This window comes from Silene latifolia, chromosome 8 (genome assembly GCF_048544455.1).
Source record: "Silene latifolia isolate original U9 population chromosome 8, ASM4854445v1, whole genome shotgun sequence".
Lineage (NCBI taxonomy): Eukaryota > Viridiplantae > Streptophyta > Magnoliopsida > Caryophyllales > Caryophyllaceae > Silene > Silene latifolia.
Window position 1 is genome coordinate 53399543 of NC_133533.1, and position 12903 is coordinate 53412445.

Below are 12903 nucleotides of genomic sequence, written 5' to 3' on the forward strand. Positions count from 1 at the left end.
TAATATCGTCTTGCTGATTAGTTTTAATACTTTTTACCGGTAAGGTTCAATCTTTAGTGCCTTCTTTTAGAGTTGATTGTTGATTTTGTCAGGCGTATCTTTGTAATTCAGTTTTTACTTCATCATATTGTATGATCAAATTTGCGTATTTAATGTTTTTATGTTTATATTCAATCATGTTTGTCTAATGTCTATGTGTTTCTAATTCTGATCAACTAAAAGGGAGAATTAAGAATATGCCATACTAAATTTATTTACAAATCTGTGTTTGTTAGTTGATCAACTCGTTTTTAACTTCAACGGAAACTTTAATGTCAGTAATATAGTTTCAATTTTCAAACCAGTTTATTAAATGTTAAACCATATTATAATTAATTAATCACTTTCTTTTCTTTCGAACTCCAGGAAGTTATGGAATTTGCTACTGCTCCTAGTGATGACTGTCCAGTTGAAAATATAACCTCCATCATGGAGGTTACTGATTTCACTGATTTTGAACATAGAAGGAGCCCGGTGTGGAAAGAATATTGGCGAATCCCAGCAGAAAAAAGTAAAGATAAAAAATTGAGAGCTTTGTGCAAGCACTGCAAGAATACAAATTTGATAGCGGAATCAAAATACGGGACAACCAATGCAAAAAACCATCTGGAAAAATGTAAAGCATATAAACGCACTTTGCCAGCATCAACAAGAGGTAAATTTATCTTTGATCAAAAGGATTATCGAGAGTTAGTAGCAAAAGCAATAATTAAGCATGGGTATCCGTTCTCTTGGGTTGAACATGAAGGAAATAGAGAAATTCATGAGTACTTGTGTGATGAAGTTAGAACCATATGTCGGAACACTGCCAAAGCTGACTGTGTTAAATTGTACACCTCATTGAAACATAACCTTAAAGATACCTTATGTAACCTGCCTGGTCGTATTTGTTTGACTTCTGATTTGTGGACTTCTTGTCAAACGGAAGGATATTTGTGTTTAACTGCTCACTTTGTTGATGCTAATTAGAAACTGTCTAGTGTTGTTTTGAACTTCTGTCATATGGAACCACCCCATAGTGGTAAGGAAATCTACATTCTTCTATTGAAGTTGATAAAAGAATGGGGAATTGAGAAGAAAATTTTTTCTTTGACATTAGACAATGCTTCTAGTAATGATAAGGCACAAGATCATTTAAAGGCTACACTTAATAGTTGGGGAAATTTAGTGTATGATGGTAAATTTTTCCATGTTAGATGTGCTGCACATGTCTTGAATCTTATCGTTAAGGATGGACTTAAGGTAATTGAGCAATCCATTTCTAATATTAGAGAAAGTGTGAAACATGTGAAAGCTTCAGAGGCAAGAAAACTGCACTTTCGAAGTGCTGTTGAACAAGCTGGGGTCAAGGAGACTAAGGCACTCTGGCTTGATGTGCCTACTAGGTGGAATTCTACTTATCTAATGCTTGATAGGGCTCTTATATATCGGGATGCTTTTAATAAATTGAACCTAGTTGATAAGACATACATACATTGTCCAGATACTTTAGACTGGGAAATGGTTGAGAAAATAAGGGATGTTTTAGGGCCATTTTATGATATAACTGAGTTATTTTCCGGTAGTGAGTATCCAACATCAAATTTATACTTTGAAAATGTGTGGAGGATTTCTATGTTCTTAAAGGAATTGGTTCAAATTCAAAGTCATGATGAGGTATTGAGAGATATGGCAATAGAAATGCAAAACAAGTTTGACAAATATTGGGCTGTCTCTGATGAAGATAACTACGGTACTTTGTTTGCTTTTGCTATGGTTCTTGATCCTCGTTGCAAGCTTCATTTTCTCAAGTACTGTTACAAAAGGCTGTTTGGCGATGAATTAAAAGCACGAGCGAAGGTGAATGATATACAATTTAAGATGGAGATGCTACTTAATGAGTATAAAAGCTACAATACCTCATTTGCTTCATCGAATGTTGAACCTTGTCTGGTCTCCAATACTTTAAAACGCAAATTTACCTTTTGTGAAGTAAGTTACTTTTTCTTTTCTCTAAAAATTTGTAGTTTTATTTACAATTCTACTCTGTTTATATACTAAGTTTAGTTACTTTTGTTTTTGTATTAATATCATATTTATTTTGAAGGATTATGATTATGAAGGGGTGGATACTAGTTATGATAAGTCAAAGTTATCGACTTATCTTGAGGATGATAGAATTGATCGCAAAGTAAAGCTTGATGTTTTGGACTATTGGAAAAAGAATGAGGACCGTTATGGTGAACTAGCTCATCTAGCGAGGGATATTTTAAGTGTACCACTTACCATTGTTGCATCGGAATCTACTTTTAGTATCGGAGGTCGGATTTTGAATAAATGGAGGAGCTCTTATATTCCTGAAAACGTGGAGGCTTTGATTACTACACGTAGTTGGTTATATGGCTATCAAGGCAAGTCATTTTTACACTGTGTTATCGATTTCTTCTCATTATATATATATATATTTTTTTTCAGATTCTAATTTGTTAATTTACATTTTGCAGCCATTGAAGAGGACGAATTCGAAGGTGTAGACGTAGAATGGTCTACAGTTCAATCATCTTCTTGAAGTTAAAGCTTTTTCAAGATAAAGCTGAAGACTTGAAGTCAAGCTTCTTATCGTCTTCATAGTTTTTTTTTTTTTTTTCGTTTTACATGAATTCTGATGTAGTTTTTTATTTTCTAATTTCTACTGTCTTTTTTTTTTAAGTTTTGTGAACTTCCTAAAATCTCAACTATTATGTATGAATAAAATTTTCATTTTTGGAACTCATTCAGTCTTCTCCAGTTCTCGTAATAATTTAAACTCCTTGGACTCTTGTGGTTTGACAATCTGGCATGACTTCATGAATAATGGGTGGCAAGAGTTAAAGACGTTAGATATTTGACTCTAAGTAAGTTCCGTACTAATATATAAAAATAGTAAATTAATATGATTATGTTTTGTTTTTTATTTTTTACAATCATTACATTCGGGTCATTTCGGGATGCAATATTAGGTTTTAGTTACCATTTTACAGGTTGAAATCGGTTCGGGTATGTTTCGGTTCAGATCAAAACAATTCAGGTTGAAACAGTTCAGGTTCATACGATTTTGGGTCTATTTCGGATATTACAAATTCGGTTCAGTTTCGAATCAATTCAAGTTGATTCGGGTTTCGGATAAAGTTGAAGTTATAACTTTCGGATGTTTGGTCAGGTGTCGGTTCAGGTATTTTCGATCGGTTTTTCGGGTTCGGTATATTTTTGCCAGGTCTACCAACAACCATCAAAATCAAACCAACAATATAATTAACCAACAATAACCATCACAAACACCACACATTATGTAGCCAATACTGAGTAGGGAAACCCTAGCTACCTGGAAAGCAAACACCAACAGTCGGTCAAGCAGCTAAATCAGAATCTTTCCTCAACGAAACCTCCTCCTATAACATACATACATGCAATTACAACAAACATTCATATAAATCACTCAAAACCCCCAATATCACCCAATTAAGGTTTAACCATTCTTAACAAAACATTATAAAAATTATATAAAAATCTTACCCTCGACACAAGGATCACAACGGCGTAAAGAACAATGCAATCCGACACTCCTAGCCTTGGGATTGCTAATAATGCAGCGAGAACAATCAACATAACTTCTAATCTTCTCTTTGAATGGTTTTAGAGTGTAAAAGTGTTTTAAGGAAAGTGACAAAAGCTTTATATACTAATCCCGCATTATTAACAAAACCCGTTAATCATCACCCGTGAACTCACTTACTCGATCAAGTAAGTGACTTACTCGATCGAGTGCCCCTTACTCGATCGAGTCCCCAACTTACTCGATCGAGTACCTTACAGGCAGTCTACTGTTTTGCGTAAAAAGCTACTTACTCGACAGAGTAAGCCCCGCTCGATAGAGTACCTTAAGACACATAAAACCGTAGTATTACACGAAACTTGAGCGACTTATGACGAAAGAACAAAAGAATTAGAAAATAAAGGTTAAAACAGAATGAAAAACATGTGTCAAAGACGAATTCAAGGGGCTTGATATGAACAAATCGAGCCTCTAAAATTCGGGTTTGAATTTTAATGACAAAACCCCGCAAATATTAGTTATAAGGGATTCAAGTCTGAAATCATTGAAAAGTATTAACAAAAATAAATTGTAACTTGAAATATAAGAATTTTGAAAGAAAGAAGAAGAGAAAACGAAATACAAAAAAGAACAGATACTCGAGGAAGAAGAAGAAAGGCAGCAGCAGAAAGGCCACCTCTAGAAGAGGCGCTTCAAATGATGCGATCCCTCCAGAAGGCGCATCTGCTGATGCGCTTTTTCTAGGACGTCTTTTACTGCTGTTTTGAAAAATAGATTTGAAAGAAGGGTTTTGAAAACGGTTTTAAGCGTACTTGTGATATGAACTTGTACATTAATTAATACAAAATAAAATACAACGAATAAAATTGGGATTTACACCCTCAGACTTACATGTTTGACAAAGCGAGATTAACTAAGTTGTCGTATTAGTGATTGCTTGACTCGATGTAATATGAAAGAGGATTTAGAACAAATTGATTGAGTTGATTAAAGTGTAGTGGTCAGATTGGTCGGTCACGCAAACGTGACTGGTACTCAGAATGATCTGAGCTTACGTGGTTGAGTAGATCAAGCACGTAGGTGTCGAAAAGCAAGAGCGCAGTCTTAGAATGCAAAGGAAGAAGATAAGGGTGGACACTCGTGTGAAAAATATGTGAGGCGGAGGCCTCTATTTATACTAATCACACAGAGGAATTATGGAAAAAGTACGATTAGGAATTATGGAAAAAGTACGATTAGGACCAGGTAAAGGAGATGATGTTCATATTCTCGCTTCGCGATGCTGTAAGGGAATGGTACCGAGATCTGGATTGAGCTGCTAACGGGATTATTGACTGGAATTCGTTGGCCCTAGCATTCTATAAGAAATATTTCTCTGCATCAAAGACCAATGCGATTAGAGCTCAGATCACAAGCTTCAAACAGGGTCCTGATGAAGATTTTTATGAGGCATGGGTCCGTTTCAAAAGACTGGTGCGAACTATTCCGCACCATGGGTTTGAGAAATAGTTTCTGTGCAACCAATTCTATAATGGTCTTTATGATGATCAGAGAGCTATTCTAGATGCTGCAGCTAATGGGAGATTTCAAGAAAATAGCGGTTAGACAAAGGGGTGGAAAATCATCGATGACCTGGCCACCCATAAAGCTGGGCATGGGAATTCTAGAGGAAATCAGAGAAGATCAGCTGAATCTTCTGCTGTAGCTGCAATAGAAGTCCTTACTGCGAGATTCGACAAGATAGATTTTGGGGGATCTAAAAAAGGAGGGATATATAAAGTTAATGCAGTTTCAGACGGTCCCTTTAAATGCAAAAGATGTGGAGGAGAGGGACATGTTTCGGAGTTTTGTACTAGTTCGAATGAAACACGTGCTGCCTTTCAACATTATAGGTAGACTGGTACCTGTCACGATCCCTCTAATGTTAACCCCAATTTGAGGCGGACTAACCAAAATGTCCTTAATCCGGGTCCACAGCAGCAGCAGCAGCAGCAGCAGAGTTATGTGCCCCCTCATAAGCGCAACAGTATCAAAAGCTTCCCTATGTGCCTCAGCAGCAGCAATTTCAAGGTTATGATATTTCTGAATTGAAAAACATGGTTCAGAATCTGTCGGGTTTGCTGCAAAAGGAGTCTCTAGCTAGAGAGACTTTTACAAAAATGTTGGAGAGTCAAATTGCCCAATTGGCAAGCAAAAGTGCAACTAGAACTCCGGGGCATTTACCGTCGCAGCCGGATAAAAAAGAGACTCTAAATGCGATCACTTTGAGGAGTGGGTCTACCCTTAATGGGCCCACTATGGTCGAAGATGTTACTGAAAAAGATGAGGTGGAACCGAGCAAGAAAAAGGCCGTAGTGAACAGTAGCAAGAAAAAGACGATCAGCAGGTATGTCGGTCGATCGACTGACACCCATGGTCGATCGACCAGCCCGCGTAACAGTACAACTTCTGGTCCTGAGGAAGCCAGTCGATCGACTGACCTACATGGTCGATCGATTGACAGTGTTGCTGATCGTGAACCTTTTCGTCCTCCAATGCCAGATAACTTGAGGGACCACTTATTTCGGGGTACGACGACTCCGAAATTATTGAGGCAAGATCCAAATGCTGATGGGTCAGTTCTGGTTCCAAAGTATGACCCCCTGACGGTCAATGGTTCATTCCTGAGACGGTCTGAAGAAGGTTCGAGCTACAACAAGGACAAAGTAGTGGATTTTCAACCGAAATCCACTGATGCCGGTATGAGAGACTTAAAGGAGAGGGCTAAGTTGCTTCTTACAGCCCCTTATCCAGAGAGATTGGTGCCGACAAAGGAACATGTATCGTTTAACAAATTTGAAAATGTTATTCGTAGTTTAAATGTGCAAGTTCCTTTCCTAGAATTAGTTAATCAAGTGCCTGCTTACACGAAGTTTATGAAGCAACTTTTGTCTAAAAAGAAGTCACTTGATACTGTGCAATCTATCGCATAAACTGAGGAGTCATGTTCCTATTTGACTCATACATCACCTCATAAGCTAGCTGACCCTGGTAGCTTTTCTGTTCCTTATAATATTGGTACCTTCTCAATTGAGAAGGCGTTATGTGATCTAGGAGTTAGCATTAGTGTTATGCCTTTGAGTCTTACTAAGAAATTGAAATTAACTAGGTTTGCAGTTACTAACATGACAGTACAGATGGCTGATCGTTCTGCGGTCCAGCCTATAGGAGTCTTAGAGGATATTCCTGTGCAAATAGGAAAGTTCTTTTTCCCTGTTGACTTCGTTGTACTAAATATACCCGAGGATGCTCACATTCCTATCATTTTGGGTAGACCATTTTGCACACCGCTTTGGTGCGATTATAGATGTTGGCTCGGGGACATTGACCTTTAAAGTAGGGAAGCAGTCCATTATTTTTGCCTGCACCGCTAAGAACAAAGATCCTATGTGGCGTCACTTGTAATACGATTTACGAGAATAAATCTTATTTTGTGCTTTCGATATGCCCGCCCCTATGCCCGTTTCTCGCTATAACACCTCCGCCCCGCATTGGGAGCAAATTGGAGGAAGATCCTTCTGTTTTGACTATTGCAGGAAATGGTTTGGGAAGGAAGAGCCGCATCTTGCTCGGTGTGAAGGAGCCAATCATTCAAAGAGGCGGCCTAGGATGTCCGAGCTATGCAAGCGATGAGGAGCCCGATGAGGAGCGGTCAAGGTGACGAAGTCCGATTTGGATTTTGATGAGCGGACGAGGTCATTGATTGGGAAGATGTTAAAGATGCTTGATCCGCCGAGTTCTCTGCGGATATTGGAGTCGTTAGGAGCCCCGCTAAGGAGATGAGCTCTTGTAGAGGCTACCTCTTGTAGCCGAAGCCGAGCAAGTGGGCCATCCGTGGCCATTTTGATCAACTATTAGTTGATTGAGACTTTTTAAAACATTTTATTGCTTTTGTTAGACTTTTTATTGCTTTGGTTTGCGCGAGACTTCGCTTTAATAAGTTTGCGTAGGATTTAAAGACTTTAGACTAATACTTTGGGTTTTGCGCAATTTTGAGCGCGTTATTATGTGTATTTGCAGGTTCATAGAACATATTAGCTCAATTTATTGAGCTAATTCGATGAAATCAGACACTTACAGCAGGTTTCTCAGTCGATCGACTGGCTGCTATGGTCGATCGACTGAGCCGCGATTCCAGGGGCTTCTGTTCTTGTCACCCCTGGTCGATCGAATGGATGCGATGGTCGATCGACCGCTTCCCGCTGCTGTATCTGTTCTCGACCATTCCCCTGCTGTGTTTGGTCGATTTGCGGAGTTGAGGGAGTCTTTTCTCCACTATTCTCCGATCCATTTTTGTTTTCTTCTATTTTTCTTATTTTGCACGTAATTTTGCGTTTCGTAAATTGCTTCTCGGAATTACGCGCGGTACTTTTTTTCTTTTCAGGTACCTATAGTAGCATTGCTGGCTACTGAAACCTCCTAGCTCACGCTGGTTTGGGAAGGTTTCCTTTTGCTGCGCTTAAAGTCTTGTGAGTTTCCGAGTCCTTTTCATGTTTTATTTAGTTATTATTTAACGCAAATTCCCGTTTCCCTTTTATTTTCTTATATGATTTTGCACAATGGGGACATTGTGTGATTTGGTTTGGGGAAGAGTTTTGCGCATTGCATTCACATGTTTTATTACATTTCCGTTTCACTTTTATTGCACTTTAGTTTGCATTTGTTATTTCATTTCCTATATATATATATACAAAAATTGAAAATTTTCAAAAATTCAAAAAAAAATTGCACGTTTATTTTTGTGGGTTAATATCCGTATAATACCCTTTAAATTTAGGACTATAACGTAAATTTAACATGCGAATATCGTCATAAAACATAAATACAATAGAGAAACGATAAGGAATAAGAATCAACCTCGGGTCCTTTATAGTGCGGCGTAAAGAACAGAAATCAACAGAGATTTCCTCCTAATTGTTGCACCCAAGATCGTCTGAAAAATGCCCTTGTGCTAGAAGGTGTTCTCTGATTGCCTTGCAATATTGAGAGAACTTGTTGTGAGGTTTTTCGAGATGTGAGATCTAGGTTTCAAAGAGAAAATGTCTCCAAAACCCTAGTTTTCTGTAAAATGAAATTGTCTCCTTCACAAAAGGAGAGGAGCTCTCCTTTTGTGTGTTTCGGCCAGCCGTGGGTCTGCATGGGGAAGTGGGCTTCCACTTCCTCTTAATTTTACCTCGTGGACCGGCTCGAAAATTGCTAAATGTATATGACGCGGTTTATTATAAATCGTCATCGGTTATCGGCTATTAAAACATCAACTAATAACACGGGTTAGTTGAAGTATTAATACACGTCCGACAAAGACGATATTGTATAATTTACTCAATATACATTAATTAAATATAATCGTTTATATTTAATTTACGAATTAACTGTTTAATTCGCCTTAGCCCATTATATTTAATCCGTATTAAATATAATATCTCAACATCACATTTTGACTAATTACTAGTCAAATAACTCGGACTAACTGGTTAGTCAAATTTGGCATCTACATGACTGTATTTTCATACCGTCACATCTCTCAAACGTATCCTATAGGTGTGACTTTTAGGGACCAGTTGATCACCGCCATCTGTATGACAATAACGTCAAAGTTATCTAGCAAGTCAACCGTTACTGTTAAACGTGGATCAACTGATAATAATACCAAAAGTATGCTCTTTGATCCTTTTAGAGATTTATAAGTCCTTGCACTAACTGTTAAGGACACCAACCCCAACAATTTTAGCATATAGGTTGAGTCGGAACGGTAGTAGTTCAATGATGACATTGCATTTTCATCTGTTTACGCCTAAGTCGTGCTCATTAACATGTTATTAGTAGAGTCTTATTGCATATCTACGAGTTTTCGTTAATTTATTCGCTGAATCTTGAGACTTGACTTAGATTTATGGCAAACTACTTATATTTCTGAGGTTTAGAGTTCATAACTGGTGTCATTCATGACCGGTTTATCTAGGAATGTGAGTAGTACTCCTTATGAGACATGTTACATCAATTTGCATAAATATGAACTTAATCTGCTTAATACCTGTATGCATTCGGTTTGTGGTTTGTTGACACATGTGGTAGAGGTCCCCTTTTCTCATTTTGCCCATAAGCTTCACATAGCCAAAAATAGCCTTTTGTCCCTTTAACTATATCCTATATTCAGCCTGCCTTTTTCAAGCTAGTAGTATTAGTCTTTGGGAATGTGTTCTTATCATTTTGGTTATATTTACTCTTATTGAGAATGTTGGTGAAATGATTGAAGGGAAAGGAAAGAAAAAATGATTCGGAAAAAAAAGAGAACCAGTCGATCGACTGACCTACATGGTCGATCGACGACCTGCTGCAGTATCGAAATTCGAAAAAAAAGCACATGGTTGAAGTTTTGAGTAGATGGTGATTTTATTCCCATGTTTTATCATTATCATTTGGGGAATTACAGTTATTATTGGAGATTGTGAGATTTGTGCTAATAATTGGCACCATTTTATTGTTGAATCTTGAGTAAGAAAGTTGGATGTTGTTATAATTTGGTTCCCTTACTTACTAGCTTGGCTTTTAACTCCTCAGATCCAGATTTATCTTAGCCCCTTCTTACCCATTATCTCACATATCCATATTTATCTCGGCGTGTGTCATGGTCATTTGTTTGGTTGGAATGCATATGTACGGTTGTAGAGATCATTTTCATATTAGACTGCGGGCATGTTCTTATAGGTCGTAGTTAGGTGAGAGTCATTACATTTACTTCTTTCTATCTTTACATATATTCATCTGTGCTTATGTGTGATATGAGCGACCCGTGAGAGTCCATAATGATAAGTCTCTATAGTTGACGGTTCAGCAGTTTTTAATGACTACATAACTCGTTTGCATGATTCATGTTGCTAATTGATTGTTGATTTGTAGCATTAAACTGGTTTAGGCTCCACAGTATGCATTTCGCTCTGAGATTGAACTCGTTCCATTAGGTTTTAGGATCGAGTCTAGTTCTTGCTTGGGAACAAGCAAGAGTTTGGTTTGGGGAAGTTTGATGCGTGTCATTTATATGATGTTTTACACCCTATTTTACAGGCATTTCAGAGCTCAATTATGTAGTTTATGCTACTATTTTCCCTATTTCCGTCTACTTTCGTGTTTTTGTGTAATATTGCAGAAATGTGAAGAATCCAGCGGGAAATGAGCCAAATTCGTCCCCGAGTACTTAGCATTGCATTTGACATAGAGTAAAGACTCGGGAAGCAAACTTGGTGCGCGTATCGAGGCCTGAAAAACAACTTTACGGGGCTTTTGGAGCAAAGTACCAGCTAGAGCAGTCGATCGACTTACCTACATGGTCGATCGACCAGAGCGCGATTCCTGAAATAGATCAGAAGCTACTGTTCAGCGAGGTTCTGGCGTGAATTAAAAGAACGAGAATTCCGAAGCCCAATGTAATTAGGTTTTAGGAATAAGTTATGTAAGACTATCTATATAACGTAACCTGATGTTTTCAGAGGATCATCGTCGAATTTTAGGGAAATAATTAGGGTTCATCACAAAAAGATTGAACTTTTATTAGCTTAGAAGAACTTTCGTCAATAAAGTTAATTTCCGCATTTGGTTTTGGTCTTCCTTGTTCAATTCTTCTTTACGGTATTCTTCTGTTCCTTTGTTCCGGTTGTTGCTTTAATTCCTCCGTAGTTTAGAATTGCTAGGTTAAATTTCCCAAAGCCAAATTATCGTTTCATGATAGTTATTTATTTAGTTAATTTAAGTATGAATTCGTTTGCTTTATTAGTTAATTTTATTGCTGTTATTATCACCATCATGAGTAGCTAAATCCTTTGTGCTAAGGCGTAGGGGATCTGTAGGTTAGACGGCTTCGACATAGGCAACCTGTTGTCGGGCTCTGGTCGATCGATTGACATACATGGTCGATCGACCAGGGCGTGTTAGATTTGCTTCGACTTAATTAATTTAATTGCTATATTTGACGAATCGAGTGCACGCGACTAGTTGAATGCTTAGGAATTTACCGACCCGACAAGATCGAAAGATGGGGAAGAAAATAGACTACTTAATTAAGACGACTAAATTAATAAGATCGAGAGATAAGTTAATTTAGATTTTGAGTTTCATTAATCAAGAACGAAAGTTAGTATTAGTGAGATTAGGGACCCGTAGCTTAGGCCGAAAGGTTGCTACCTGTTAAATTGGACCGAGAGGACTTTTTATTTTCCCGTCTAACATGTTTAAGACAGTTTACCTAGAGTTGCCGCCGTCGAAACTACAGTGAACCGACCATCTTAGCATCCCTTTAATATTTGCTTCCATCTATTTTTATCTACTGCTCATTTATTTACTTTAGTTATAGAACTATTCAAAACAAACCCCCACACATTTGTTACTTAGACTAGAATTAGACAACTATTAATTGCCCTCTCTGTGGTTCGACCTTGACTGCCACTAGCTATAGTAGTAGTCTGGATTATAAATTTATCTCTGGTACTCTACGACGGTATCAATATGTTGTCAATTGTGTGCATGCAATGCAACATCCAATAGGTAAATCCTAGCATATGAGAATTAGGCTAAGTCGGTTTGACATACAATTTAACAATTAATTGGGTAGAAGTTGGAGTTAGATTAATTACATGTGAATGCCAAGTAAATAAATCATCCAAGATAATATGAAATAATTAAATAAAATACAAAAAGAAATAAATTACAATTGAATTAAAATGGATAATTTGAATTTACGTCATAAGTACGCTCGAAAATGGAAGGGTTTGAAAAGAAAATAAAAGAAACAAAACTTAAAATATGCAAATATGATGAATTATTAGCGATAATACGAGATTATAGTTGGTTAAAGCCCTAAGACTAAAGCTACGTGTGAACGAGATGAGTTCAGAGGCAGAAACCACGTCAGAATAGGAGCAGCATCTGCTGCGTCCCTTTGAAGAGGCGCATCAGACCGTGCGTCTGTTCTTGAGTTGGGTTCTGACCGTGAAAGTCAGACTTGTTAAATCGTTATTGTTCGTTGGTTGATTAATGTTGATTATTGATATTCATCACGAGTTGAAGTGATTTAATTGTATTACATGCCCATGAAACCGTTATAAAGCGATAAAAGGATGAATTAAAACGAAATAAAACCTTACAAGTTAGTTATTTACAATATGTCGGAATTGGTTTGTATACGAAATGTGACACCCCCATACTCCAAGTGCCTTACCAGGACTACTTAAGGTATGAAAATGTCACCATCTCGGTTACCT